Source organism: Canis aureus, chromosome 19 (genome assembly GCF_053574225.1).
Source record: "Canis aureus isolate CA01 chromosome 19, VMU_Caureus_v.1.0, whole genome shotgun sequence".
In the NCBI taxonomy this organism is placed as follows: Eukaryota; Metazoa; Chordata; class Mammalia; order Carnivora; family Canidae; genus Canis; species Canis aureus.
The window spans coordinates 18132483-18157514 of NC_135629.1; the positions used below are offsets into that span (position 1 = coordinate 18132483).

At 39.5% G+C, this 25032-nt stretch overlaps 1 long non-coding RNA gene across 1 annotated transcript in view; it reads right to left on the reverse strand.

The window, feature by feature from the left end:
- Positions 1–10070: 10070 nt before the first annotated feature.
- The window catches only part of LOC144289701 (uncharacterized), a 29206-nt gene continuing 14244 nt past the window's right edge, over positions 10071–25032 (reverse strand). The window contains exon 2 of the long non-coding RNA XR_013357602.1: positions 10071–10513. This is a non-coding gene — a long non-coding RNA (uncharacterized LOC144289701). The remainder of the gene's footprint in view (positions 10514–25032) is intronic.

A 25032-nucleotide genomic window follows, 5' to 3' on the forward strand; every position in this document is an offset into this window, starting at 1 on the left:
ATAGTTGTTATTGAGCCAAACTTTGACCCAGGCAATAAAGCTGGATTCTGTATACTCATACTGAACATGCTATGCTTCAAAGTTTTAGTCTGTAAACTTGTATCATTAGCATAGATATAGGAATAATGTAACACAGAAAATACAAAATTCAATATCAGCATCCCTCATTATTCACTCTAGTGAAGGGACACATGATTCTTCAAGGTGGAGGTGGTAGTTTTTCTTTCTAACACTATTGGTCATTCCCATGAGTTAAGACAATGCAAACACAGTCCAGTAAGATGCAAACCCCAAATTAAGATTTAAATCCAAGCTTTACAAAGGCTGAGTTAACTCCAGGTAGGAAGAAAAGTAGGAAAACGTAAAGTTTCAGGCCTGTCCCAAACTAGCTGTGTGGCTTTGAGCTAATGTCTACCCTTGCAGAGTCTCTGAGCCCAATTCAATAAATTAAGATGGCTTGCAAATCACCCAAAGCCTCTTCCAGCTGTGTGAGCCTCTGCTTCTATCTGGTCAAGCTACTGGCTGTCCTTTCATGGGGAAATTTCTGGTAGAGATAGTGTGGATCTTAAGCTTCTCCATATCCTGTATTTTTACGCATATGATGCTCTGAAACAGTGGTTTTCAGGGGAGGGGACAAGGGCTGTTATGCCCATCAGAGGACACTTGGCAAGGACTGGAGACAGCTTTGATTGTCAGGACTGGGTGGTGCCACTGGCATCCAGTGGGTAGAAACCAGGGATACTGCTACACATAGGTCCTACAATGCACAGGACAGGTCCTCACAACAAAGAATCATTCGGCCCAAAATGTCAAGTGCTGCTGTTGAGAAACCCTGTGCTAGATTAGACTTGAATATGACTGTGCATTGCAAAATGCTGATCTCACATTGCTACACCTCATCAATGATAAATAACTCTAATGCCTCTTTTTCCAGTTCTACTTTCTACTTGTGGGATGATGCCAATAATGCTATATAGTTAGATGTCCCTGCCATTGCTACTGTGTATCATTTGGTCATACAATTATCATTAAGCATAGAAGTGCAGAAGATGAACAGGTTTATTGCTGCCAATTTTATTTTTCCTCCTAATAGTGAAAGGAGACAGTTCTAACTCCCTCTGCACCTGCTGTTCTCCTAACCCTGAATGTATTTTCTTTCAAAATGTGAACTCATGGTCAAACACTACCAAAGCTTAAACATTTTCTGCTTAGAGAATTTAACACTGCAAGATATCACAACGACGTAACTCTTAATGATGCCTTATTTTGTCTGCACAAAAATGAGAATCATGAGTATAAAATATCATGAAAACAAAATAACTCTCGCTTTTCAAAGTGTCTGTCCATTTTAAATTGGCAGCCAAAGATCCACATGGTTACAAGGATGAAGTAAATTCTTCCAACATGAAACGAATTTCAAACAAGGTTTGCTGTGTCTTTTTTTTTTTTGCCTTTCATAAAATTCATACAGATAAAATGGAGGCTACTTATCACTGCTCATAAAAATGAGCCCTTGGTAGAGACAGAAGCAAGTGTTTGAAATGTTAACAATGATGTTCACAGAGGAAAATCATATTGAAAAGAAGTCACATTTGACCACTTGGGCCAAAAGGTGTTGCCCTCTGCTGTCAAATTTGAACCAGGATCTAGAATGTAAACATGTTTCAAAGATTTCTGTGAAACTTTAAATTGGAAATCTAAAGTATTCCAACCTTCCTCCACTCCAGAGAACGGCCCATCAGTCAGCCCCTTTGTTTTTGTTATGAATGACTATAGAGTCAGGCTATTTAAAGCAACTGATGCATTCAGTTGTCAGTTATAAATGTCTGTGGAGAGTACCACAAATGAACCACAATTTGATTTAAATCTTTTTCCTTCTTAACCAAAATGGCTTGGTTTGAAAGAATACAAAACATACATCTGTTATGGTGACAAAGGCTAGGGAAACAAGAGAAAAAGATTAGAAGGCAAAAACACCTGCAAATAGGAGTTAAAGATCTTTAAGAGACAATCAGACGAATGCCCTCCTGCTCATTTACTTTGCTGAGCTAAAGAAACTTGGGACTTATATAGAAAAGAAGGGGTGGCCTGAATCGAGTATGCAAGTATGTCATGTCAAGTTCATCACAGCCACATTGTGTCAAGTAAACTTTTCAAGAATTGGCTGTTTTTATTCTTGCAGGGAAATTATAGTTACTCTTAGTTGTAAATGGACTTAAATGAAATTAAGGAATTTTCTTTAACTACCCTTCCATCTGCTGACATGTCCAACAAATGTTGACTGCCTGCTGTGTGAGAGGTTCTTTCTAAAGAAAGAAAAGAAAAAAAAGAGCATGGCCTTACAGTTAGCAGTGCATGGATATTAGTTATCTATCTGCTGCTGCATATCAAGTGACTCTCAAATTTAGCAGCTTAAAGCAAAATACAAATACAGCCCCAGCACATAATATATGCTCAGGAAATGCTTGTTGAATGAATAAATGAATGGCTGATTAAATGAATAAATAGGGATACCTGGGTGGCTCAGTGGTTGAGCACCTGCCTTCGGCTCAGGTTATGATCTCGGGGTCCTGGGATTGAGTCCTGCATCGGGCTCCCTGCAGGGAACCTACTTCTCCCTCTGCCTGGGTCTCTGCCTCTCTCTGTGTGTCTCTCATGAAAAATAAATAAAATCTTTTAAAAAATGAATAAATAGAAGAGCAGCTTTTGCAGTTATACAAAATGGCAGAAGACAACAATGATAGGAAAGTGATACCAGTTGTCTCAAGTATGAGACACACGAGATTTGTGATGCCTACACTGCATATGCAAATCTCTAGAGAACCAGTTATGGATTTGACTGTAAGAATATTCCTAGATACAGATATAAAAGCTGGCTCCTATGATAGCCAAGAGGTATTCTGGCCTCAATGCTACCTACAGGTTCTCTTAGAATCTTTTGCAAAAGGAATTATTACACAAGATGCAAATATTTGCAGTAATTTGTTGCTTCGGAAAATAGGTTCTGCTGCTCTCTTATGCCTTTTTAAAATTCAATATCTGCATTTTGCCAGCGGAGTTTATAATGACTAGACTCTCTTCTTTAATCTCCATTCCCTTGTAGTTTCTTTTCCTTATATGGTTTTACCTTCTTCTCCAGATGACAATTTCCTCATTGACATTTTCCTCTCCCTGCTTTAAAATTTGAATTTAAGAAATAGACATAATAAATATTCTCTATGATGCATGTTCATCTCATCAGAGAAATAGTGTCATGGAAACATAACAAATGCATAAAATAAATGAACATGATGCAGTTGCACATCAGATATATTAGTATCATTTATTTTAGATTTTAACCATCTAAGCGATAAAGGTCACTGAAGGGTGGCTATGAAGACAATTAAGGTCATTGGGATTTCGTAGGGATTATTAGCTTTCCTTAAAATGGCACCAGACATAATATTGAGTGAGGACTGTAGAATGGTGAGAGCTATTTTTAATTATTAAAAGTAATTTCACATGTGATTTAACAGTCATAATTAGAATTTTGAGTTATGCTTTCCTTGGTAACAACCCATTTCCTTTGTTTGGATAAACCACAGGCATGGAGAGATGAAATATGATGTCCTTTAATATGTGGTACTTCAAGAAATTATGTTTCACTGGCAGGCATTTGGCATTTCTGCAGCTGAAATGAAATTTCAGTAACACACAATAGAAACTTGACCCCATCATTAATGCATCTCCCTTACCAGTTTCAGGGGGGCGGCTTCAGTAAACAAAGGCTATGGGCAGAGCAGGGCGAGCTATTCATGGAAGTACTCACAAAGTCCTCAGGAAGGATTGGCAATATGTGGCTGTCATCTTGAGTGGCTCTGTGGGTCTCCTAGAGCAACAGCAGAAGCAGGTGTGTGGCCGCACCTAGCTTGGCGGGGGGGGGGGGGGGGGGGGCGGGGGGGAAGAGGGCCTATCAGCTCAAAGCACAATATCCATCCAACAGAACTACCACCACCACCACCACCACCACCACAAATAGAATTGCTCCTGCCACTTGTATCTGGACTGAGCTTCTTTTCTTTCTGTGCCCTTGCCAGAAATCCTACTTAGCCATCAAGGCCCATTTCAAACACTTCACTTTCTTGTGCTGCCTTGGCTGATTTGCAATGACCTTAACTTCGCCTTTCTCTAGGTCCATAGGACCATTTATTTCCTACACAGTGATGCTGCTAATCATCGTTCACTTCTTCATGCATGAACTAAAAACTCACTGAGGGCCTAGCACACATCAGGGCCTGACGGAGGATTTCTACGCTTTCCTTCACAACAGCCCTAATGTCATAGGTACCAGCATTTCTCCCGTTAAACAGATGGAAGCACTGAGGCAGAGAGGGGTGAAGTAATTTACTAAAAGCACACAGCTAATAAGTAGTTAAGCTGAAATTTAAGGTCACGTCGGTCCTATCCTAAAACCTAAAGGTTTGTGTTTTTTTTTTTAAACAAGATTTTATTTGTGTATTTATGTATTTATGTACTTATTTATTTATTTATTTATTCATGAGAGACACAGAGAGATGCAGAGACACAGACAGAGGGAGAAGCGGGCTCCATGCAGGGAATCCCATGTAGGACTCGATCCCAAGCCCCCGGGATCACAACCTGAGCTGAAGGCAGACGCTCAACCACTGAGCCACCCGGGTGCCCCAAACCTAAAGTTTTAACTAGTAGTTTATATCGTGTTAACATGGCGTTATCTTATATGATTTTGTATTATGTTGCATTTATTACATTTTTAATATATACATGTATTTATATACATGTGCATGTATATTTACAGGGCATGATCTATGCATGATATGTTATAGTGTATTCACATAACAATATAGTACAACACATATATGGACAGTTAGGGCTGACATGTCTTGCTTGCAATAACCAATCTCTTCCCAACTCCAGATTCTATGACATCATGTTGGTAATTTAGCACTGGTCATGGTAGCAGTATTTGTCTACACCATGGCAATTGCAAATGATACAAATGAGGTTATTTTTCTTGAAGGTCTGGTTAGACAGTTACCAACACTGTCGATGATGTTGTATTATTTTATAGTTACTGACTTAATAATAGTCCATGTCAAATTTAAGGGAGAGCTCCTCAAGTGCAGGGATTATGTTATAATGACATCTTTCTCTTCAGAGCTTGTCTATAGCACAGTGCCTAGCACAGAGTGGGTGCTCAGTAAATTGTTCTTGCACGAATGAGTGAGAATATCTTACAGCGTCTTTCACAGCTTTTACAATATTTACCTCCATTAGTCTAACAGTCTCAGTGTTTGTAATATCACTGCAGTGGGTTGCCAAGGGATAAAATGTATAAAGTCTGAAGTGCAATTCCTCGCTTCTCAGCTGAATTGCTTCACAGGGAAGAAGCACACTGCATATCAAGTAGCTAACACTTCCTTCTACCTGGGAGGCCCGGAAGGATGCTCTCTGCTCCAGGCCATGAAACTGGAGTCGACAGCAGCTCCAAACAAAACGATTACAAATCCACCACAAAATTCAAATATTTGAGTTACTAATGGAGGCTGACCCTTTGTTTTTTTCTTTTGTTTCTTTCCTTTTCTCTTTGTATCCCTTGCTCTGTCTTAATGTGACTTTGAGGTGACCCATCCATTAAAATCCTAGGTTCTTCGTATAAAAGAAAATCTTTTCCAAAATTAAAAGAAAGAAAGAAAGAAAGAAAGAAAGAAAGAAAGAAAGAAAGAAAGAAAGCTCCGAAAGAAAGCTCAATCATTTCTCACGAATGCTGTTGGTGCTGCTGATTTAGTCAGGAAATTCAAGTTTTTTTATGGAAAATATTCCAGAAGCCATTTTTATCTCCAATGAACACAGGCTTTCGAATCTGAAAGATGGTTTATGCATCCCAGCTCTGCTCAGACCAACTGTGTGATTTCTCTTCAGTAAAATAGATATAATGTACCTGCTTCAAATACAGGTAACATATTAGAAGGACTTCGCATAAAACCTAAACTACAATAAATGTTCAGAAGATGGATAATGTTTTTGGCATTAGCACACTGCCTTTAAACTAATATATTTTGAAGGAGTGATTAAATGGGAAAAGTAAAAAGAAAAACATAACAAACAGTTCCTGAAGGTTTAACCATTCATCCACTTTCTTCTCTTTTTTAAAGATTTTATTTATTTATTCATAAGAGACTCAAAGAGAGGCAGAGACACAGGCAGAGGGAGAAGCAAGCTCCCCGCGGGGAGCCTGATGTGGGACTTTATTCCAGGACCCCGCGATCAAGACCTGAGCCAAAGGCAGATCATCCAGGTGACCCCATTCATCCACTTTCTTTCAGTACTGTGTATCACTTAATGTAATGTGGGAATTATATATATATACATATTTGCACTGTCCCATATGGTAGCCACCAGTCACATGTGACTATCGAGCACTTGAAATGAGTAGTATGACTGAGAACCTAGATTTCAAATTTACATAAATTTGATTTGCTTAAATTTAAATGCCCACACATGGCTTGTGGCCAGAAAGCACTACTCCTTTTTTTGCAAAACAAAATAAATAAATGTCTCCCCTTTTTTTGGTTCCTTGTTTATCCTACTCTCACCCACACAACTGGAAATGCTTATGGACTTTTCCACTTTGGAGAGACAGCGTTGTGTGCTACAGTTATAGCCACCACCCCACCTCTGCCTTTTTTTTTTTTTTCCCCACAGCCAGGCTTTAAAGATCCTACCTCCCTGCCTGGATATATTGAAATCGCAAGTATTTCTAACAAGCACTGGGGTCACTACTCAGAATAGGGTGAGAGATGAAAAGAGTTAGGAAGTCACGAGTGACCAGATCTGTGGTCTGCAAACCTCTTAGAGTTCAAATGTGTTGCAGTTAACGGTGGCAGCAATTACGCTGTGTGTGCTGCTGGTAAGAGTGACCTGGCAGTCCCGCCAGCTTCATTTGTTCTTAAGTCTTCTATGAGGGAGGAACGCATACATTTGTTTTAGGTGGTGCCTTGAGTAGTGAGGAGAAAAGATGCTACATGAATTTTAAAAATGTTGTGACAAAGAGGTGCTCTCAGCATTAATATTTGCAAACATCTAAACCACTAAATCATAAAGCATAATGACCCTTAGAAAACATCTAACTCAAAATGTGTACATTACAGTTGAAAAAGCTGAGGAGTGACCGGCTCAGGGACAGCAAGCAAGATAGCAGCACAGCTAAGACAGAAACCAGGGTCTGCTGATTGTCGGTGCTCTTCATTCTACGCCCCACAGGCAGTTGCAAATAGGAAAAAAAAAAAAAAAAGAATCTATTTTGAAAGACTGTCGGAATGTCAAAGCACTTGTCGGCTAAGAAAAGTCATATGCAAATATATTGTAATGTGATACTGGGAAAGGGGTGGGTGTCATTTATGTATTTTCCTTAACTTTGCTCCCCCTCCCTCCTTTCTCTGTAGGCACACATTGACTAGGATTCTCTCAGAGGACATAATACCCTCTTGGAGTAAATTAGGCAGGTTGGAAAATTGCATTAACTCTTTCTACTCCCCAGGGAACACATTTGGCAAATCCCTGCTTCAGTGCACTAATTTTCCTCCTGGTGTGTGGCTAATGCACGGGGGGAATGGGGCTTATTGGGTGTGCCTGTGAGGTCAGGGACCACATTATCGCGACTTTATTGCCAATGAGATGAGCCCAAGCTTCCCACATGTAAATCAAAGAGTTAACAATGGGGCCGGGTGGCTGCTCTGGCTTTGTGGTTTCAGGGTCACCACTGGACGGGCTGCGATCTGTCATCTTACAGACATTCGGGTTTAGCAGCCACTGTATTTTGCAAACCATCAGTTGTGTTTCCACAAAGCCCACAACATGGTATTACACAGCCTGAAATCACTCAATCTTAGGACTCATTCTGCTCCTACCACCTAATTTTCCATGGGATTGAGAAGCCAAGGTGAGCTCAAAAATCTATGCAGTCATTATTTCTCTGTTTTTCCAATTTCCTACTTTGATACAGACACCACTGTGGACTCTGAACCCAGCATTCACTTTCAGATTAGAAACTCAAATAGCTTTATTTCCCTCCTTACAAAAGAAGAATTGCTTCAAGATTAAAAGTGAATATAACACTCTCCCCCACTGCTGCCACATATCTACACACACTCAGACTTGTCTTTTTCTCAAGGGAAAAAAAAAAAGAGAGAGAGAACCAAAAAACAAAAACTATGATTCTACTAGAAAAGGTGAGACTAACAAGCACCCATTTTAATTCCTAGTGCATGGTTTTTAGAAAATAAAATAAGAATTTGCAGTTCTGTGAGTGGAGTTATGTGCATGGAAAATTAATTCAAGAGGGTAACTCAATCAATATCAACCTTCTGGAATCTTCTTCATTTTTCCAGTGGCTGCAGGCTAGCGTGGAGAGATTCTGTGAGACCCAGCCTTCTGAGCATTCAAGTTCATTAGGCATGCATCTCATTTTGGCAGGAAGCCACCCTCTTTAAGCAAAGCCCAGTCACAGATAAACGGAGGCAGTCATCTCCCGACTAATAATGCAAGGCTGCGGAGACAGGACTGCCAATCTTGTGTGATGGGGAAAGAAGGGGGTGGAGGGAGCAATGGTGCTTTGCATCTCCTCTGATCCCATAGCACACAACACAGCCAAAGCAGGAAGAAGCCCCCGACTGGCTTTCAGAGGCAAGATGGAAATTGCCAGTACAAACAGAAAAAAACACAATGTGTTTGGCCTGAGTGGTACATTTGTCGCGGTAAGTTTAGAGCACCTTGCAAACCCTTTCTCTTAAGTCTCCATGGTGTCCTTGGGAAAGAAAGTGAGACCAAGACTGCAGTAGAAATTGGGAGACTGAGGCACAAGGAAGCCTGGGGGTTGGGGTGAGGGTGATCCCAGTGAGCAGGGTAAGAATAAACTAGAGGATTGACAGACCCATCGCCACTTTTCAGACATGACCATGGAGAAAAAGCTAGAATGATGCAGTTGGCACACTCTAGTATAAAAAACTGAAATGTTCACTGGTGCCAGGAAGTAATACAAAGGAACGAAGCAGGAGGGTGCATAATCACAGGGGACAGTGAAGACTATCCTACGTGCATGTAGAAAACCGGTTCTTTGTGGCGAATCTCCCAATTTATATGCCCTGGAAATTGAATAGTTTTAAAAGATAGTGTGAGCCAAATAAAGCATGTTTTAGGTCCAATCCAGCCAATGGGCTACCGTTTCGGGCCGTTTGGCTAACTTGATGAAATAGACCAGCTCATGCTTCCAACCTCTCCTTTCTCCTGCCTGAAGGGATACAGCAAGCCTCAGCTTCCCTTCATCATGTGAAGCATCATGCCACTGTGCTTCACTCTGAACGCACAACTTGTAAACCTGGTTAAGAGGCTGTGACAGCAGCGTGATCCAGGCCACAGAAAGCCAAGACAGGAAGCCAAGATGCCTTGGAGAGGATGCCCGGAGGATGTGGGACCATCTTCTTTCTTTGTAAGAAGAGCAAAGGACCAGCTATCTCATTAGAAAGCCAATAACAAAGATCTGTTTGCGTCTTTCTAATTAAGAGGCTAATTGTCTAATATTTTGAGGCCCTTTCTTGCCAACGGACTCTCCACAAACTTAGAGTATCTCTACCCCATGGCCCACGCTTCATCTATCCCTTTAGTCCCTGCGTATCTGTCTGTCAAACAGCTGTCTGGGTATTCACATCTTCGCTAATATCCTACAGAGGCTAATCTTTGGGATTTTTATAACCCCTGGGGGTGGGAGAGGGTAAGCCGGCTGATGAAATCCCTTCTGCATTAATGGGCGATAAAGGAAAATCTGATCCCAGGGGCCATGATACAGAAACCCTCTGGTCCTACTTTTATGTGGGTCATATATCTTAATAGGTTTTCAAGCAATTTAGAAGACAAGACAAAGCAGCTGGTAAGGGCCAATTTACAAGGCCTCAGTTCCCCAGCAACACACATGCTGCCCTGTAACAAAAGCCCAGTTGGTATAAACAAGCCGTTTCCGAGTATGAAGACACATAGACACATCTGAGAAATTCCTCTTCACTCAAACACACTTGCTTTATTTCACTGAAGCATCATTTTCTTGTTTATTCTATGCCTGCTGCACTTGTTCAGTGTTTATGTTCTTTCTCAGCAATTTCAAAGTGGCCACTCTGAGCCCTGTAAATACTAGCTGCTCTCTGTGTGTCTGTTGTAAAGGGGAGAAATGAAACTGCAGATCCTCTGAATGAACTAGGAAACCCGTGGACTGCTTCCTTTATATCAGTGGTTCTGTGGCAACGTTTTCACCAGTTCGGAAATAAGAAAGTGATAACGGATCCTACATGTGGTAATAACTTAGCTTAGCAATTTCACATTATGCAAATCCAAGGCAAGCTGTGCTTTGAGGTGTGCCAGTGGGGTACGGTACGGCTGCATGAATCAAGACAGGGTGATCCGCAGGGGGAGAAAATGAGTCTTGCTCTTCAAGGTGCCTTCTGCTCTGGAATACGTACAGGAAAATTAATCAGTCACTGACATCACCACGTTATTCTCTCTCATTACGAATCAGAGTAAACAATTACTGCATTAAGCACTCACTGAGAGGTTTCGAAAGGCCACTGGTGCTTACTGCTGATTTTCATAAATGATCTTCAAGGAGCTCCCCTGGGGGGTGGGAGATTTCGGGAGGTCTGGGGAGAGGTTAGTGAGAAATGCATCTCATTACCATGGTGATGAGATGCAACATGCAGCCTGGTTTCAGAGTCGGTTGCCATGATTTTGGCTGCGGGTTTGTGGTTTTCTGGGGAAGTGTCCAATCTTAATTGATGGCAGGCTCCCTGGGCACCCAGTGCTTTTCTTCTGAGCACTGATCAGGAGAGGGTAGGCCACAGAAGCAGGATCCAGGCTCCAGCACGTAGGAAATCAATGACTTTTGACAATTTGGTTGAAATATGACATTATCATCTATATTTCAATGAGTTGTGGGGATCTACAGAGAACAAAGCATTCTGAGTGCCAGCTCTGGAGTTAGCACTCAGTGAGCAATCACTATTCGATTCATTTATTTGTTTTGCCAAGGTCTATCTTCCCTGTTAACTGGACATATTCCATGAAAGCAGGCATAGCACTTCTATCCTGGGCATTGCAATATTAATGGTACTTTGCAAAGTGCCAGCTATAGAGTAGGAACTCAGCTAGTATGTCGTCAGTGAATAGAGAAATGAATAGAGAATGGCTATTTTCTTTGAAAAGGGCAGCCCCTCTCTCTGCTTTATTTATAGAGACTAAGGCAGAAACCTGAAGCTAGGGTGATTTCAACTTTAGAAATTCCACTACAGGGCAGCCCCGGAGGCTCAGCGGTTTAGCGCCGCCTTCAGCCCAGGGCGTGATCCTGGAGACCCAGGATAGAGTCCCACGTCGGGCTCCCTGCATGGAGCCTGCTTCTCCCTCTGCCTGTGTCTCTGCCTCTCTCTCTTTCTCTCTGTGTCTCTCATGAATAAATAAATAAAATCTTTAAGAAAAAAATTCCACTACACTGCTTGATTCTACCAAGGGGAACAATTATGGACAAGAGACAAAATATAAGAATGCTAATGTGTTCAGACATTCTCAAGTGGAGAGAGCAAATGCAAGGAACCTATAGGAGGGAGTTCCTGGAGAAGTCACAGCTCTGTTTCATGGGTCCTCTTTCCTTTCTCTGGGGCATGACTGATAATGCCTGTCCATCTCTCTCCTGAGGCTTCAAGCTGTAATGATGAGACAAGTGCAGAACTTGGAGCCTGTTGTAGGAAGAAGCTATCAAATCAATGATTTTGCTTATTGCTTCTGTAGCTATAGGGCACAGCTTGCACTCAGATAAGCATATGAACAGACAGGTGATAGAATGTGATTTTAATACTGAGTGAACCCTGGGAACAAACATCACACATCTGAGAAGAGGGGGTTGGTGCACACCCTCTTCTCAGCCTCACAAAGTCCTGTTTACTTTTGGATCAAAGACTAACTTACATTATTCTGGGAATGTGAATGAAGGTGTAGGGTGGAATGTGCATCATATACGCTGAATTCCAAACTGACTACTGTACCCCACCAACAGACAGCACAGTTTGGCCTGGCAGACCAAGAACTCCTCTAAATCAAAGTAGTCTCCTAGCCAGAGTGTGTTATGAAGGCTGCCTTCCACAGCTCATGTTCCAGTGGAACATAAGGGAGATCAATGAAATGCTTAAATCAGATACTGCATTCAGAACAGAGAAGAAGTTATCAGTAGGTTTATTTTTCCTGACCAAACTTTGTAATAACCTCTGTATTTATTTAAATGCATAGTTTGTGAATCAATGGTATTTACTGAGTATTAGCCATGTGTACCTTACTAGGTCTCATAGGAAAAAGAAGCCCACTGTCAGTCAATAAAAGCCAAATGCTTTACTTAGCTTGTAATTCAATAACATCAATTGTCTGACCCCTACTTACCATTTTGGCTTCAGCTCCACACATTGCTACCCCTGGAACATGATCCTTCAGTCACTAGAGCTACACTGGCAACCTGACTGTGCCATGAGTGTTTCAGGATTGGAGGGTCTTTGAAAACACCTTTCCTTCCTCCTCAACTGACTAATGAAAAAACTATTCATAATTAAGCATTACATTCAAGCACTACTGCTTCAAAAAGCTTTTCCTGACTTTTGTCACTCTGTCCTTTGCGACTTGTATATAAATATGTGTTCGTGTATGTGTATATGTATGTGAACATACTTCTGTAAAATGCATTGTGGTAGGCATAAGAAAGGCTCCCCAAAGATGTTTACATCCTTCTTCCCAGAACCTATGAACGAATTATCTTGCATTGCTAAAGGGTATTTGCAGGTATGATTAAGTTTCAGATCTTGAGATGGGGAAATTAGCCTGGATTATCCAAGGTAATCATGAGCGTCCTTGAAAGTGGAAGGCAGGCTGTGGGAGTGTTGCAGTTAGGGAAGGTATGACAATGGAAGAAGAGGTCGAAGTGATGTCATTGCTAGCTTTGAGGATGTAGGAGGGCCAAAAGACAAGGAAAGCAGGTAGCATCTCGAAAAGGGAAAAGGCAGAGAAACGTGTTTTCCCCTAAAGCTTCCAGAAGAAATGCAGCCCTGTTAAAACCCTGTATTTAACCCATTGAGACCTATTTCATACTTCTGACTTCCAGAATGGCAAGAAAATAAATTTGTGTTGGTTTAAGCCAGTGTGTGCTAATTTGTTATATTTTGTAATAGGAAACCAATACACACCCATAACATTTTATTGATTTTATTTCCATGTCTTTCTCCTTCCACAGAACTGCATGTTTCTTAAATTAGTCAAAAGTAACAACCAAAGTGTCCACATCAGGCCCTGTCCAAGTATATGCATTACCTACAATATCAGATCACAGAGCAGTGGGCATTGGGATTCAGTGTCTGGTACTGGGCCCAAGACTGCTGGGTTATCAACTTCATCATATATAGTACCAGAACTTTGGGTGAATTATTATTTCTCTGACTCAATTTTTCTCATCTGCAAAATTGGGATAAAAATGATGCTTATCTTATAGGGCAGTGGTGAGAATTTGTTGATTAGTTCATATCAAGGCTCAAAACAGATGTCTGACAATATAATAAACAATATGCAAGCGCTTAACAACAGAAATTAGCATCTCCACTTTAAAGGTAATACACTGAAGCCAAGAGGGCTTAATGCACTTGCCCTGCAGAGCAGGGATGGGAATAAAATATAGCCCAACAAATCCATAAGCTCTCTACCTAATGGGAGAAACCGCATTTACAAGAACGTATTAGAAAGAATGAAATGGGGCACCTGGGTGGCTCATTCGGTTAAATGTCTAACTCTTGATTTTGGCTCAGGTCATGATCTCAGGTTCGTGATATCAAGCCCTGTGTTGGGCTCTGAGCTCAATATGGAGCCTAGTCTGGATTCTCTCTCTTCCTCTGTCTCTGCCTCTCCCCTTACTCTCTCTCTCTTTCTCTCTAAAAGTAAATTTTAAAATATTTTTTAAAGCAATGAATGAATGAATGAAGTGTTGAGAGTTTTTATGGATGTTGTAAGGAGATGTGAAACAGGGGTTATATTTTGATGGAAGTAAGAGACAATCACTGACAAAATTTGATAGGTACATAGGTAGTGGTCATATCACATAAAAAATAATGTAGGACAATGCTAGGCAGGTTTTATGCTGACAGGATGATTGGCTTGGAGAGAGTAGTACTTATTAAAATAATGGCTCATTCTGGAAACATGCTAAAGAGTAAAAAAATCAGAACCACATACAATGGCATTTTCACAAACTTCATGGAAGAGCATGCATTTCTTCGTTAAGTGTCTATGACTTGAGTGCATCAGATTGCTGGACCTCACCTTCATGCATTTCGGAATTAGTAGGGCTGGGCTCAGGCTGCAAATTCATAATTCTAACAATTAGCAGGAGATGCTAATGCTTCTGCTTAGGAGACCACATTTAGAGAGACTCACTGATCTACAGCAATTTATTTCCCCACTGCCTTAGTTCAAGATTACTTCCAAAAGATTCACAAAGGGAATTTAATTGTCTCAATCTAGCATTTCAGGGAACTGAAAGGGAAGTCCTTTCTGAGTATCTGTAACAGCATGAAGCCCATTAAAAGTACAAGACTCCAAGAAAGCAAATCGGCTTTATTCGGAAAAGCTTTTAAAGGACTTGCAACACCAAGGGAATGATTCTAAGGCAAGGGCTATATCAAATACTCGGTTCTCAATATATAGGGCCATGTCATTCTATGTAGAGAGTATCTCCTGACTTAACTAAATCTTTTAGGCTGTACTTCCAACACCACCCCCATCAATTTGTCCACATTTGAGGATGGGATTTTATGGACTTAAGCAAGAAATCTTTAAGAGGCTTTTGGTTGGCTTTCTGTGTTAGTACTTTGGTAAAGAAATATTCTCAAGTAGCATAGTACTGCAGCCTAGGCATAGAAGGCTAATCAGCCAAAGAAGACTGATTCCTGACATAGATGCAAACTCAACACTTCTTGCTTCATTCATCAGATTGGCTGGGATTCTTTCTTAAGGATATTATCCAAAACAAGTGATATATCAAGAGGAAGAGGAAAGAGATCTGAATATTTTGAAAGCTTTTCTTTTATCTCCTTTTTAAATTTCTCATCTAGCTAGGAAATAACTTTAAGCTCGTATTGAAAGGGAATAAATCAAGTGTTTAAATTAAGATGATGAAATATTAAAACACTGCTAGTTAAGAAGAAAAAGCGACAAGGTTATCTCTGATTAAAATTGAGGGCAGCCATTGAGCAAGATGAGCAGAAAAGAATGAATCCACAGTCTTGCAAAAGTTACCTCAGTCATCTTTAAAATTGATCACTCATCAAAATGCACAGTATTGGAGGATGTGGGTTAGGAAGAAATATATCTATAGCCACAGAAATGGAAATGGCCTTCAAAAACTCTTTTTTTTTTTTTTTTCAAAAACTCTTAATTACGGATAACTATACTGTTAATACTCAGTGTTTGGTAAGAGATTATTATAATTTTAAAAGTTAATAACAAAAAATGTTATCAGCATTTTATTTTATTTTTTTTTTGTTATCAGCATTTTAATAGAAAAATGCTAAGTATTTTATTTATTGGAAAAACTACTCCCTACAATTGTTCCACCCAGAAAATTCTCAACAGGAAGGTGTAAATGCAGTTGAGAATCAATATAAGCATTGAAAACAACATAAACAAGAATGAACTCATCATATATAGTACCTCCCCTTATCCACGGGAATACTTTCTAAGATCTCTGATGGATGCCTGAAACTGTAGATAGTACCAAACCCAATAAATTCTGTTTTTTTCCCTATATGTTCATACCATAATTTAGCCACAGTTAGAGAGTAACAACAATAACTAGTAATAAAATTGAACAATTCTAACATACTATAATCAAAGTTATGGGAATGCAGTGTGTTTCTCTCTCAAAAATCTTATTGTGCTGTCCTCACCCTTCTTCCTGTGATGATGTGAGATGATAAAATGCCTATGTGAGAAGATGAGGTGAGGTGAATGATGTTGGTGTTGTGAGGTGGTGTTATGTTACTGCTGACTTTCTGACATAATCAGAAGGATTACCTGCTTCCAGACCACAGGTGACTGAGGGTTAAGTGAATCCGCAGAAAGTGAAACCTTGGATAAGAAGGGATCTGCTGTATTCAGTTTAATTGTTTACCTCTTAGCTCAAAGATGAGTATTTCCTACCAGTAGATATAAACTGATGGGCAAAGCCACAACATATCCCTCACTTTGCATGGGTGGAGATATATTTCCTATTCATAAAATAAAAATATGATGCTAAAAGGCAAAACCAGACTGGATGCCATTAAAATGTTCTTATCCAGGGCAGCCCGGGTGGCTCAGTGGTTTAGCGCCGCCTTCAGCCCAGGCCTGACCCTGGAGACCCGGAATTGAGTCCCACGTCAGGCTCCCTGCATGGAGCCTGCTTCTCCCTCTGCCGGTGTCTCGGGCTCTCTCTCTCTCTTTCTCTGTGTGTGTGTGTGTGTGTGTGTGTGTGTGTGTGTGTGTGTGTGTCAAGAATAAATAAATAAAAATCTTTTAAAAAAAGGTTCTCATCCTTTAGGATGTATTCATGTCAGATCTTCCAGTTTGTTAGTTCATCTCTGTATCCTTCATAGAATCTTGCAAATAATGGCCAGGCTATTACTAGCTTTGTGACTTTGAACAAGTTAGCTTTATCTTAGTTAAAAATTCTTAACATATGCCAGGAGTGCTTCCAGGTACTTTAAAATATTAACTTACTTTACAACCCAATGAGGAAGGCATTACTGTGATTCCCAATCTATAGATGAGAAAACTGAGACACAAAGAGATTAATAAATGTGCCCAAGATCACAAATTTGACAAGCAGGAAATTCAGAATTTATTTTTATTTTTATTTTTTTCATTTTTTTTTTTACCATAAAGCTAGAGGTACTTCCGGATCTGAATTTAGAAAATAGGAGAACCTACCCTGTGGAGCTGTAAAGATTCAGTAAGTTATTTTGTTAAGCCTTTGGATGAGAATAGGGCCTCTAATTACTGATGAAAACGTGTTAGCTAAAAACAGTGGTACTAAATAAGCACTAAATAAATGATTTTTAAATGAGAAGTTTGACTTGGTAATAGTGACTAAACCATTACAAATATAACAAAAAAATAATTAAATATAATTTAGTAATCACTCTCAGCAAACAAAAGTTCCATTTCTTGATAATCATCTTGCTAATTACCTCTAATAAATTTTCTGTATGGATAGTACTGAGGAGTACATTTGTGCAAAGCATCTTGAATGAAAAAGTTTTAATGTATTTTTCTGACTCAGTTTGGAATCCAGGCTACTGAGAGCCAAGGTTGAAAACAATATCTGAGATTGTCAAATGGACTTTGGAATGAGCTCTGAGAGGGATGGAAGGTTGCAGGTTGAAGCAAAAGCAATTAGTTACCCATCATGTGGCTATTGATCTTCCTGTCTTTTTTGTTATCAGGACCTCAGAGGTGAGATAAAAGCTGTGACTTCAATACATCACAATTTGGAGTAAATATTAATAACCTTTAGAACATAGGGACTGTATCTTTCTATGAGATACAGGCAGTAACTAGCTCTGACCCCTACAAAGGGGAAGTAATTGTTGAATTCAGATGACACCCTTCAAGGATGGGTACTTTAAAAAAGAAATTAGAAGAATGAAAAGCCACTTGGAATAATTGAACTGAATTAAAAAGAACAATAAATATCCCACTTCTGCCACTCAATTTTAAAAGGCCTTTTAACCTCCATTTTTCTGTTGAGGTTTGAAAACAGAGATACCCTTTAATCAAATGTTCATATCAGATTTCCAGTTTAATACCTTGCACATTCAGGGATGAGTATTTGATCATAGACACTTACTGGAATTCTTAATAAGGAAAATAAAATGGCTCTTTAAAAAAATAAGTCTGGTTTTGTGTTCTTTTGAAGGCTCCGTTCTTAAGCTGAATATGTTTTTGAAGAGTAGTATGAATTATCATTCTGTGACCATATATAAGAGGGGTAGGCAAACTACAGCTACCATCTGTTTTTTTGTAAATAAAATGGTACTTATAAAATGCTTACGGCTGAAGACAGTATGGCCCACAGGGCCTGAATTACTTACTAACTAGTCCTTTACAGAAAAAGTTTGCCAACTTCTTTTTTTTTTTTTTTTAAATTTTTTTTTAATTTTATTTATTTATGATAGTCACATAGAGAGAGAGAGAGGCAGAGACATAGGCAGAGGGAGAAGCAGGCTCCATGCACCGGGAGCCTGACGTGGGATTCGATCCGGGGTCTCCAGGATCGCGCCCTGGGCCAAAGGCAGGCGCCAAACCGCTGCGCCACCCAGGGATCCCATAGTCAGCCAACTTCTAATATATATTATAGGAATTGTTAAAAAAAAAAAAAAGTAAGTTGGAAAGATATTGGGTTAGCCATCAGCATTAACTTGGAAAAGTTGTTTTAAAAGTTACCTTTTAAAAAGGACTATCAGGGGCAGCCCCGGTGGCACAGAGGTTTAGTGCGGCCTGCAGCTTGGGGTGTGATCCTGGAGACCTGGGATCGAGTCCCATGTTGGGCTTCCTGCATGGAGCCCGCTTCTCCCTCTGCCTGTGTCTCTGCCTCTCTCTCTCTCTCTCTCTCTCTGAATAAATAAATAAATCTTTAAAAATAAATAAATAAAAAATAAAAATAAATTAAAATAAATTAAAAAAGCATAAAAAGGACTATTATTAGTTTCAGTGAGAAAAACATTTTCTTAAATGAGAACAAATCAATAAATTAAAATTAAAAAAAAAACACCTTGGTTTTTCAGCAATATATCATAATCCACTCAAATGCTTGGGACAAAAAAGGAGGATTCATTCTTAATTTGTCTCTTCTTACTCAGACATTCACTTCAATAGCAACTCCTGTCATGGCTACCTGTGTTACCTTCAACAGGTGTTGCAAATCCACACACTTCCCTCTGTGTGACACCACTGTTGCAATCCTAGGGCAAGGCAAAATCAATTCTCAGCTGGACTTCAGCAATGACATAGTAACATTTTTTTTTTTCTAATGGGATCTTTTAAACACTCAAGTCTGATTATGTATATCTTCTGCTTGAAAGTTTCCCCTGACTTTCCATTTCACCCACTGTAAAATCCAAACTCTGTTTACACTGCCTGGACCTACAGGGTCTAGCTCCCTTCTACCTCTGCACCACTGCCTGCTGGCTTACTAGGTTCCAGCCTTACATACCATTTTTGCGTTCCTCAACCTGGCCTTGCCTCAGGGCTTTTGTACTTGTGCTTTCTATCCAAAAGAATCAGTTGTGAGATCACTGCAGTCTACTCCCATTATTTTCTTTGAAGATTTATCATTATCAGAAATTATTTCATTTAGTACATCACATTTCTGTTATCTTTCTTACTGTACCTGAGGTCTATGATAGCAGGGAGTATTACTGTTTACTGTTCTATCTATAGCCCCACTGTAGTGTCTTATACAAAGGACACGCTCAGTTTATATTTGTAGAAAAAATAGCATGTTGGGGGGTGGTGAATTATGATTTAGTGGAATGGAAGGGTACATGATATATTTATTCACCTAAAATCTAAGAATTATTGTATGAGATATAAAGGTCAATGACAAACATCGTTAATAAGGTCCATGGGAGATCAGAGCATGAAAAATACATGGGTTGGCATGGACAGGAAAGATCTGCGGGAAGAATAAGACTCTGGTTGAAGGAGGAAATGGATGAACACTGAGATAAGGATCGGTACTTGTGAAAACAAGATAAAAAGGCAAGAAATCCTGGAGACTAACCAGATATGAAATTTGCAGAAATAACAGAAACTTTATTGACCATAAAATCAAAATTAATGAGGTAGCTGAAAGCACATCACATAAGGAAGAAAGACTATTTCAAATCAAATTACTTAAGTACTGCAAACTCTATACCAGAATCAAAAGGAGAGATGAGGAAGAAATTTTCTATTGCCAATGTCATAATGTAGGCACTTGTGGACAGTTCACTAACACTCCTGCAAGTAGAAAGATGTGAGATTGGATCACTTCCATGGCTGCCTTTTCTCCTTTTTTTCACCATCCCATGGTTGCATAAGAAATTTTCTTTTTTCTTTTTTTTTCTTCATAAGCAATTTTCAAAGGGTCCTTACCTTTGCAAGGGACAGACTGCTTGATATTGGGTCTCTTTCTCTTTCATTTAGGAGTTCACCCTCTGCAACAGACTGGCCATATATCCCAGGCTGCAGTAAGTGTCTTGTTCCCAAAATGTCTAAAGCAATTAGAGTGTTCAAAGTTAGGTAAACACTCCCCTTTCTTTTTTTTTTTTTTTTTAAGATTTTATTTATTTATTCATGAGAGACACACAGAGAGAGGCAGACACAGGAAGAGGGAGAAGCAGGCTCCATGCAAGGAGCCTGATGTGGGACTCAATCCTTCCTGGGTCTCCAGGATCATGCCCTGGGCTGAAGGCAGGCGCTAAACCACTGAGCCACCCAGGGATCCCAACACTCCCCTTTCTTCTGATGCTCCAACCTTGCTCTTCTTGTCATTTATCAGCATTCCCTGAATGTACTGCTCCTGCTGTTCTTGTACCTGAAAATTCTATTGTCCTCCCTACACCCCTCCCTACCCATATCCAAATTTATCCTCATTTTATTTTTTATTTTTTTAAAGATTTTATTTATTTATTCATAGATACAGAGAGAGAGAGAGGCAGAGACACAGACAGAGGGAGAAGCAGGCCCCATGCAGGGAGCCCGATGCGGAACTCGATCCCGGGTCTCCAGGATCACACCCCAGGCTGCAGGCGGCGCCAAACCGCTGCGCCACCAGGGCTGCCCTTTATCCTCATTTTAGAAGCTCAAATGCTAGTTTTGTCCTAAAATCTTCTCAAAATTTACAGCCTATTTCTCTGAATAATAGCCGATAGGCGCAAAGTGCTTGCCATGGGTCATAAATAGTGCATAAGTACAATGTATGTAAACATATTACTGCATTTGACCCTTGTAACTACTTAAGCATCATTATGCCCATTGTATAGATGAGAAAAGTGAAGCTGAGAGGAGTTAAGTAAATTACCCAAGTGCAAACAGTTCTAAGTGTGAGATTCTTACTTTAATTCAGGTCTGTTTGATTCTAAGGCCTTTACTTGTTGTTGTTTTTTTTTTTGTTTTTTTGTTTTTTCATGTTTTTTTTTTCTGCCTCAGTTTCTTTTTTATTTTTAATTTATTTTTTATTGGTGTTCAATTTACTAACATACAGAATAACCCCCAGTGCCCGTCACCCATTCACTCCCACCCCCCGCCCTCCTCCCCTTCCAACACCCCTAGTTCGTTTCCCAGAGTTAGCAGTCTTTACGTTCTGTCTCCCTTTCTGATATGTCCCACACATTTCTTCTCCCTTCCCTTATATTCCCTTTCACTATTATTTATATTCCCCACATGAATGAGAACATATAATGTTTGTCCTTCTCCGACTGACTTACTTCACTCAGCATAATACCCTCCAGTTCCATCCACGTTGAAGCAAATGGTGGGTATTTGTCATTTCTAATAGCTGAGTAATATTCCATTGTATACATAAACCACATCTTCTTTATCCATTCATCTTTCGTTGGACACCGAGGCTCCTTCCACAGTTTGGCTATCGTGGCCATTGCTGCTATAAACATCGGGGTGCAGGTGTCCCGGCGTTTCATTGCATTTGTATCTTTGGGGTAAATCCCCAACAGTGCAATTGCTGGGTCGTAGGGCAGGTCTATTTTTAACTCTTTGAGGAACCTCCACACAGTTTTCCAGAGTGGCTGCACCAGTTCACATTCCCACCAACAGTGTAAGAGGGTTCCCTTTTCTCCGCATCCTCTCCAACATTTGTGGTTTCCTGCCTTGTTAATTTTCCCCATTCTCACTGGTGTGAGGTGGTATCTCATTGTGGTTTTGATTTGTATTTCCCTGATGGCAAGTGATGCAGAGCATTTTCTCATGTGCATGTTGGCCATGTCTATGTCTTCCTCTGTGAGATTTCTCTTCATGTCTTTTGCCCATTTCATGATTGGATTGTTTGTTTCTTTGGTGTTGAGTTTAATAAGGTCTTTATAGATCTTGGAAACTAGCCCTTTATCTGATATGTCATTTGCAAATATCTTCTCCCATTCTGTAGGTTGTCTTTGAGTTTTGTTGACTGTATCCTTTGCTGTGCAAAAGCTTCTTATCTTGATGAAGTCCCAATAGTTCATTTTTGCTTTTGTTTCTTTTGCCTTCGTGGATGTATCTTGCAAGAAGTTACTATGGCCGAGTTCAAAAAGGGTGTTGCCTGTGTTCTTCTCTAGGATTTTGATGGAATCTTGTCTCACATTTAGATCTTTCATCCATTTTGAGTTTATCTTTGTGTATGGTGCAAGAGAGTGGTCTAGTTTCATTCTTCTGCATGTGGATGTCCAATTTTCCCAGCACCATTTATTGAAGAGACTGTCTTTCTTCCAATGGATAGTCTTTCCTCCTTTATCGAATATTAGTTGACCATAAAGTTCAGGGTCCACTTCTGGATTCTCTATTCTGTTCCACTGATCTATGTGTCTGTTTTTGTGCCAGTACCACACTGTCTTGATGACCACAGCTTTGTAGTACAACCTGAAATCTGGCATTGTGATGCCCCCAGCTATGGTTTTCTTTTTTAAAATTCCCCTGGCTATTCGGGGTCTTTTCGGATTCCACACAAATCTTAAAATAATTTGTTCTACCTCTCTGAAGAAAGTCCATGGTATTTTGATAGGGATTGCATTAAACGTGTATATTGCCCTGGGTAACATAGACATTTTCACAATATTAATTCTGCCAATCCATGAGCATGGAATATTTTTCCATCTCTTTGTGTCTTCCTCAATTTCTTTCAGAAGTGTTCTATAGTTTTGAGGGTATAGATCCTTTACATCTTTGGTTAGGTTTATTCCTAGGTATCTTATGCTTTTGGGTGCAATTGTAAATGGGGTTGACTCCTTAATTTCTCTTTCTTCATTCTCATTGTTAGTGTATAGAAATGCCACTGATTTCTGGGCATTGATTTTGTATCCTGTAAGGCCTTTACTCGTAATGAGCTCTAAGGCTAACTCAGAATTGAATACTTTTTTCCTTAAACTCAAGTCCAATTATTCAGTCCGCATGTATCACTACTGGATGATGATGACATCTTTTCTGATTATCCAGTCCTCTGCTCTAATTGTTTTATGCCAATGCTGAATCAATCATTAAATTTTGAATATGTGCATGCCTGTACTTTTTGCATATTTGTAGCTTATCCATCTTTACAATCTTTCTGATACTTAGAACAGTATCATAATCAGATGCCTGCCTATTCTTTTTCTCAGGAAAAAGGAATGATTAAATAAGTAATATACATGCTAATTTTTAATAATTTAACACTTAATTCTCTCAGGTCAACTATAGGGTTCTTGAAAGATGTTCACTCATTCTTTCATTCATTGTTCATTTATAAAACATTCTTCATACAGGGAGCTCTTAGTATTTTCCTGGTAGCAAAGAAGGTGCTTGGCAATAGGGAATAAAACAGATCTGGTCCTTGGCAGACAAAGTTTACAATTTGTGTTCATGGGTCTCTATTTCTCTCTGTTACACGATGCCAGGCATCAACACACAGTGGCCGATGGAGAATAATAAGATCACAGGATCTTACTGAAAGTTTGAGCATAGGGACACCTAGGTGGCTCAGTGGTTGGGCATCTGCCTTCAGCTCAAGTCGTGATCCTGGGATCCTGGGATGGAGTTCCACATCAGGCTCCCCAGAGGGAGCCTGCTTCTCCCTCTGCCTCTGTCTGTGCCTCTCTCTCTCTCTCTATGTCTCTCATGAATAAATAAATAAAATCTTTTAAAAAATAAAGTTTGGCCATAATAGAAGAAAAGCACAACACATGATCATGAGGAATAGTTACAAATGCCATAGAAAACCTTTTTTTTTTTTTTAACTTTTAAGACAAGCGGTCAGCTAATGGAAGAAGTTTGTTAGAGTGGGGGATAAAAAAAATTGAATTATACATGTCTTACACATTTTATTTTTAGTTTGGAACATAGAAATTGCAACACTAATCTTTTAATGTAAGGCCAACATCTTGTCTTTATGCAAGGATCATCTGCTCAGTATTCCCTGTCATCTTCCTTATGTAAACCACACTCATAATGGATTATCTATAATTTCCATTTTCAGTTTCTATAACAAGGAATGAGAACTTAAAGATATTTGTGATATATATCTTTTCCTGAATCATTTGCAGTTGTCACATATACTTAAGCAAAATTTCTTTAGCAACTTTTCTTTATTGGGTCTTTCTAAAACATTCAAATTCGTTTCCACAGTGATACACACTTCATTTTCACACAGATATATCATCAGTTTATATTATATTTAATTAAATTATGTAATTATAACAAGTAAATAACTTAAACAGGTTTGGGAACAAATGACATAACAAATTCTTGGTAGACGTTCAATTTAATTGGTGGGAACAAAAGTATATAAGTCACTATAGAATTTCATTCTAGGTATTCACACTCAGTGCACAATGAATAAGGTGACCAATCTGGATTTTTCTAGCACTGATGGTTTCCTGGGATTCAGGACTCTCAGTGCTAAAACCAGGATAGATTTGGGCAAACCCTGTTGGTTGCTCATCCTATGGGTGTCAGTGAATATGCTTTACAGCAGAGCACTAGCAAAACTGATAAATTAAGTGGAGTTTGATTAACAGAGTTTGTGCACAGTTTTTGTGTAGACTCCAACAGAACTTCAGAATCCCTCACACAGCCACAGTCTTGTTTTATTCCAACATGCCTACTTGTCAAGAGGTGGTTTATACCCACCATTGGAATCACTCTGTTTATCTCTAGGTCCTGAGGGCTGGACCACAATAACCTATA